Below are 7,107 nucleotides of genomic sequence, written 5' to 3' on the forward strand. Positions count from 1 at the left end.
TAGGAAGAAATGTGTTCTCCGTGAGGGTGATCCAACACTGGAGCCCAGTGAGGCTGTGAGATCTCTGTTCTGGGAGACGCAAACCTTGGCCCTGAGCAACCTGATATAGCAGGGGTTGGAGGAGGGACCTCTGGAGGGACCTCCAGAGGTCCCAGCTCCAGAGGTCCTTGCTGGCCTCTGCTCTTCTGCAGATCTATGACTCACCAGGAAAAACCCACAGACTATTGGCAGAGAAACCGGAGAAATTACAGTCACTCCTTTAGTCTTGTTCTTAACCAACACATTTGTTTTTTCATTGCCAGGTTCACCATGCCCCAGTGAATGTCTTTTCTTTCTGTAGGTCCAACATTTAAGACCTAATTACTTGCCAGTCAAACATGTCTCCATGCTCCGCTTGGTCAGGTGGAGCAAGAGAGGACTGGGTAACCCTGTCTCTCCCCTCGCCTCCGGCTGCCAGTCAGTCGCCAAAATCCTCCTGAGATGTTTCACCAAACCCACAGGAGGAGTCACCAGCAGGGCTAGTCCTAGTCCGCTGGGCTAGGACTTCAGTCAAAGTGCCTGTGCTGACCTCATTAAGCCAATGGGCCCAAACAGGGCCCTGGATGGTTTATCATTAGAAAGGACGAGCTGTAGGTTGTGACGAAAGGCTACCAGGGCTGATAAAAATCACTCATTCTGTAGGGGACCCGTGAGGCCACTGTGACCCCACAGAGGCCGTTGCATTGGCCCATGGGGTGTCATGCCCAGCCTTGGGCTAGGTCAGGCCACCCGGCGCCCCAGGATGAGCTGTGCTTGGTAGCGCAGCTGTGTAATTTCCCATCCTGGACGAGCGCTGAGGTTTGTGCTCCTTACTGTACCTCCTGTGCCCCCGGAGCTGGTCTGCTGATGTGGAGGGAGAAGCTACAGCCATCAAGTGTGGACTCAGGGCAAGGAGGTTGCTGCCTCCTCCACTCCTCCTCATCCTGATACCTGAAGGGATCATCACATCTCTGTTTTGCTTCCCTGTTGCATCTCTGTTGCCGGCATGGAAATACCAACAGCCCGGTCTCAGTGCCTCTTCAATAGAGCCTCCTCGCCCTCCTGGCTTCACCTACAAGCCCAGAGCAGGACATTTTGATGTTAGCATCCCCATCCAACCTCAATGGGGCAGCTAGGGAGCATCGGAAAGACTCACCATCCAGTGGCTCAGCCCCACCCCTTGTGGACACAAAGCATTACCATCACCTCTAGACCCACGTCAGCCCCTGCAGCACCAGCATGACTTCCCCACGCCAAGGTCTACCGATGCCCCTGGTTGCAGGGGACCTGCCTGATCGTAGGCGCAGACACTGGGAGGTGGGTGAGGCTGGCACGGCACTGCGAGGCTCTCCCCACCTGGGATCTCTGGGTGGGCACACAGATGTCCAGCCACAGCCACCTTGTCTGATCTAGGTCCTGAGTCTAGCCTTGAGCATGTGGGGAAAACGGGGAAGGCTCTCACCCCACCGCAGCTGTAACGAGTTGTTTTCCTCCCATCTCTCCAGTGCTTGGCTTGCAGCCCCGAAAGGAGGAGCACCATGCCAACAATTTCTACAGCCGTGTCCAATGGAGCGAGTTGACACCTGATTTGCCCTTAATTACAGTGGTGGGAATAGGCCTAGGGGCAAATGTGAAAGGGGGACGACCAAGTGGTGATAAGGACAAGACTCGTCTGTCGTTTGCCATAAGGGCTTGTCCCGAGGGCTTTACTTCCTACAAAAAATCAGCAGATAGACTTCCAGTGTGCGGAGAATCAGCTCATGGGACGGGACGTGTAGAAACCCTGCCTTCCCCCCTGCCACACCAACATCTCCGGACCTGAAAGGGCTTTGTTATTCCAAACCAAGCCCTCTCACAGCCTTGTATCGGGAGTGCGGTGCGTACTGTTTGCATGCCGACGTGCCACAAGGCACCAGGCAATGCAAAGCCACTGCAAGAAGGGAGTTAAAAATAGATGCAGAATTATTCCAGACCTTTTGTCCAGCCTATTTGTGGACAAAATAACCCCCATTGCCTTGTGACCCCAGAACAGCTCCAGCCATCCCCAACACCACCGAACTCCATACAAAGCAGGAGACCCTGCCCTCACCGCCTCTGTTGAATTCCCAGTTTGCTACCTTACAAAAACACTATTCAAGAGTGCTGCAGCCCTGAGCGGGAGCGCCCAAAACCTCCAGACAGTCCCCACTGAAGTTATTAACAGGGTATTTTTAGGTGCGACCAGGCTTGTTTCTGATCCAGTGGCTTTCAGCTATTGCCCCAAAGGTGTGCTGTGTGTCCTTGCTTTAAACATGTAAAAGAAAGAGAGAAAGCCATAGAATTAAAAAAAAAATAATAAATTATTTTAGTTTTTTTTTTTTTTTAAATTAAAAAGAAAAGCCCACACAACAATTGGCTGAAGCACCTCAACAGTTTGCCTGGGATGCTCAGCCCCACTTACAGGGGTCTCCCTGCCCATGCCCTGGTCGCACAGCCCTCACTCAACTCCACTTGGTTCAATGCTGGAGCAGCCTTACGTTGCTGGCCATAGATCATGGATTTTTATACCTTTTTAAACGCTTGGCAAAGATTTCAGAAGAATGTAGTCGCAGGTTTCTGCATCCCATGTTGGAGTCCTGGGGTCACAAACTGGTGCCCAAGAGGGATATTTTTTTAAGTATGTGATTTGAAAGCTTTGATCTATTTGGGGCTATTAAATTTGTTAATGCAATGCTTTACATCCTCCCGGGCTTATGTCTGAGCACGTATTGTTTTAACTCCGCTGCTCCCCAGCCGGCAGAGGCAGTTTGAAGGGAAAACTGGATTGGGACCGATGATGCTTGCTGATGAGCCTCTTCTCATTTAAGAAATATTGCAAATGGGCGTTGGTCACGGGAAACCAGTCTCCAGAGCAACCCAGGAATCCGTCAGGCGGGTGTTTGCACTCACTAGACAAACAGGAGGCAGCGGAGCACGGGCGGAGCGTGCCCCATGCATCCCAGCCAAGGGGCCTGAGAGGGTGATTTTTACTTTTTCCCAGCCATTCACTGTCTCTTCCTGCCAAAAAAATTATTTAAAAAAATAATAAATTACTATATATAATTATGTATAGTCTATATATCTTATAGACTTATATATGTTACATATTTATTTATAGATGCACATTTATGTGATACATATGTTTATATCATATAAAGATCTATAAAATATATGTAATATATATAATTATATAAAGTAATACATATTTATATGATACATATATATACATACGTTTATGCAGAAATATATATACACACACCCTTGGGGATCCATGTGTGTAGTATGTCTGCTTTGCTGAATGCCCAGATGCATCTTCTGGGAGTATATGTATATTTATATTACAGATAAAAAATATATCTATTTATATAATACAGAAAAATATATAATGTATATGGAATATATATAATTATATGGGGTTTTATATATATACACACACATACATATCCAGGAATATTAAACAGTGCTTTTACGAAGTGCAAGACCCGGGGCAACAAAGCTGGGAGTAGACCATTTCAGAGGAAGGGCAGACCTATAAAATTAGGAAAAATACTAAATGCTGCAACCTTTACCCCTATTTTCTCAGTCTCGGGTGCACACCAGGCCCTGCCAGGGTGGCCAGGACTTTCTCCTGGAAGAGCCAAGCCCTCAGGCTGTTCCTCCTCTACCTTTATGCCACAAATTAGGCTCAAGCCCCTGCTCTGAAATGGCCCCAGGGGGGGTCCTGGGAAGTAGGGCTTGGGCATGATGGGGAAGGGGTCTCCCCCTGCCCTGCCTGACAGGGCTGGGGATGCTGCTTCACCTTGCAGGGGAAAAAAGAAACTTAGCTGGGACATCAGCTTTCAGCTTAACGGAGTAATGGCCATAAAGCATCTGTGTTACTATTTATATTATTTGGAGAAGAACAAAAAAAAAAAGGTTTTTTTCTATTATTGCCTAGTCAGTAAATTAAAATGTTCATACCTTGGCTTTCCAAGCACCTCCTGGCCACATTTCCCTGGCATTTGCACTGTGTCTTTTCCCCCATAAACACCCAGATTTCCATTATCTGCTGATCCTGCTCAGGCTGGGCAAGTCAGTTAATTGGCAGTAAATGAAGTGGCTGAAAAACAGAGTATAGAGGGAAAATAAATGTCCTCGGTGGGAAACTTAATAGCGAGAGCTAAGGAAGAAATAAACGGGAGGGAGATGAAGGGATGATAGTGGGTACCCAGAAGGGCTTTTTCACCTTCCCTTGCCAGCGCCCGCTTGCGTGCCAGAAACAAGCCCATCCAAAAGGCAACTGTCCCAGCCAAAACCCACCTGTGCTGAGCCAAAAGCGGGATGAGGAGAAGGGCTGGAGTAAGGGGAGGACAGGACCAGCTCTTTTGGCAGCCTCTCACATTGGCGTTGGCTTTTTGGTTGATGAAACCAAAGGAAATCACTATTACTGTATTTATTTATTTTATTAATGAGGTGTATTTACAAGGAATTTTATGTATGAGGCATAAAAACCAGGTGGCAGTTTGGATTTGGTGCCTTTTTCTCCATTACTGCTTACTCTTACATTCGCGATGCTGTCCAGCCCGATGTTCCTGGAAGACGCTGAGCTCCCTGGGTGAGACAGTGACATCAGGCACAGAGGGAGCAAAAGCTCATTTTTTATTCGGGCCATTTCGGCCTCCTGTTGTCGGCGTTTCTATGGCTACTTACTTAATCCGAAATGTCGGCGCAGACAGACAGGCTGCCGGCATGTCACTCCCCGCCTATCCCCGGTTGGTGTTTTTGGGAGCTGCGGCATCAGGAGGCTGTATGCATCAGCTTGCATACATCCTGCAAGGAAAACCTCTTTCTCTCATTTTAATCTAGCTCCTGGGTAATTAAGTTTTTTAAATTAAGGCCATGGATATGTGCAGCACAGCCTCTGCTCTGACTATCCTTCAGCTGATGCTGAGGGAGTCGGAAGGAATTGCTGGGGGCGGACGGACAGACAGACCCTATCAGCCCCATCAGCTTCATTTCCTCAATCTACCCAGAAAGACACCATCAGAGCTCTGGACACCCAGAGTTTTACCAAAATTTGCCAGTTTTGGATGGGTTGATTCTGGTTACCTCCATCCTAAGTGACGTGGTAACCTGACCGACACCATTGGTCCTCAGCCTTGATTTTTCCCTTACTTCCATAAAACTCAGTGAAGAAGGGAGGGTTGTCTCCTGGTTCTACCGCAGTGAGACAGGTCACTGAAATTAGTTTTACTGCAAGCGGATAAGAAGTTATCCCCATTTATTACCCTGTAAGTTATGCCTGTAATTACCCTGTAAAAGGACGGCTGTAAAAAAATTGTTTTGGTACTATCTGGAGATCATCCAGCTTGCGTGTTTGGCTTGCAGGTGTTGGATGTGGGATGGTAGCAGAGCTGAGCTGTAAGAATGGAGCACCGTGTTTAAAGCAAAGCGTTTTAATTAACAGACCGAGCACAGGAGTGGGGCTGCTCTTTCATTTAAGGTAACAGCAAACTCCCACCAATGTCTGGAGAGAAGGAGCAGGACTTTGCTGAAGTCCTGGAGTGAATCCAGGACTTTCCTGCTGGTGGATCTGGGACAGAAGAGGAGCGTCTTCCCTGATGCCCATCTGGTGGTACAACGTGCAAAGGGATGCTCCCACATCAAGTGGATCTGGATATAAAATTCATGGAGCACTTTAGGTCTTTGCATTTTTGGTTTTCTTTAAAGCCGAGAAGCAGAAATGGGCAGATCCAGATGCGGCCCCAAAATGAACTGACTGGCTTATCCTGGGGGTTGCCCATTTTTCCCCAGACTCTATGGGGAGCCTCAAGCACCTGGCTGAGCCTTGGTGCCTGCAGCCAGGAAGGATGAAGCCCACCCTGCCCATCCCAGGCAAGGCTGCGTCTCCCCCCATCTGTCTCTTTAAACCGGGGTTCGGCAGTACCCCAGCAATTGTTGCACCCCTCTCCTCGTGGAAGTGGGGCCCTGGTCTTGTTTGCAAGTTCAACTCGGTGTGGATATAAGGGGCAGTTTGGGTATGTTTTGGTGTCCTTATTATTGGTGTAAAGGGCCACACTGAATGATTCAATCACGTATTACGTACGTTTTTATATGCAAGCGTAGATACATGTAAGCCCAAATAGAGCCGGTGGGAGGGAAGGATGGCCCCTGCCTCCCCAGAACATGGCAAAGCCGGGCGCACGGACCCTCGCCACCACCGAAGGTGGACCTGGGCCAACACATTGGTCTGCAGAGGGGCAGCAGCGGCACTTCCCTTCTGCAGGTGCCATGGTGGGGCGATGGGCCCTATCACACCTGAACCCCCACTGGCAAAGCTGCCGATCCCGGTGTTTGCCAGATCCCAGTTTCTCTTTCTCTTTTTCGAGTCTGTAGAAGAGTCACTCGGCATCTGCTCCCAGGCCTTTTGGGCCGCTGGACTCTGCGCTGTCAGCTCCTGCCCACTGATAAAAAAAGAAAAAAAGGGTGCCGCTATTTACCTGGGGAGTATTTATGGCGGGCAGGGGCACAGGCTTTTCTGCCATAACTGGGTGTCAATGCCTTGAAGGGGGAAGCCCAGCCACTGCCGGGAAGCGTGTTCAAGCAAAAACGGGGGAAATAGTGCGCAAAGAGGGAAGTTGCAGCCGAGGTCAGAAGCGATGCTTTGCCTTCCGCACCTCCTCGCTTGCTAAACGCACTCCCCCAGCGTGGCACCTCCTGCCGCTAACGGCTGCGGGGCAGCCGGGCCGAAGGGCCTTCCAGCCGCGGGCGGAGCCGCTTCGATCGCGATAAACCTGTAAACGCGCAATAAACTTGAAGACATCTCGCGCTGAGTTTTCTTTAACCCTGCCTTCAAGCCCCCTCTTTCGAAGCTCCCACCCTCGAACCGCGGATGTCGCGACAGAACAGCAATCGCAAATGACTGCCAGGCGCCTCCCGCGAGGCCCCTGCGAACACCGGGGGCGGGAAGCGCCCCTGTCCCGCCCCCTCGCGCCCCCTCGCCGGGTAGGGCGCTTGCCCGAAGGACCCCGCCGCCGGCGCGGGGCCGCTCTGCGCGAGGAGCCGCGCCACCACCCCGCCCCTCCGCGCTCC

The 7,107-nt window shown here is 50.3% G+C and overlaps 1 long non-coding RNA gene across 1 annotated transcript; it reads right to left on the reverse strand.

Moving 5' to 3' along the window:
* Window positions 1–2,402: 2,402 nt before the first annotated feature.
* LOC138685861 (uncharacterized) lies at window positions 2,403–7,084 on the reverse strand. The gene is made up of 3 exons (XR_011325243.1): window positions 6,516–7,084; window positions 3,997–4,135; window positions 2,403–3,054 (listed from the first exon to the last, which is right to left on the reverse strand). It is a non-coding gene; the product is annotated as an uncharacterized lncRNA (long non-coding RNA).
* Between the last annotated feature and the right edge of the window lie 23 nt (window positions 7,085–7,107).

This window comes from Haliaeetus albicilla, chromosome 7, assembly GCF_947461875.1.
Source record: "Haliaeetus albicilla chromosome 7, bHalAlb1.1, whole genome shotgun sequence".
NCBI classification, from domain to species: Eukaryota; Metazoa; Chordata; class Aves; order Accipitriformes; family Accipitridae; genus Haliaeetus; species Haliaeetus albicilla.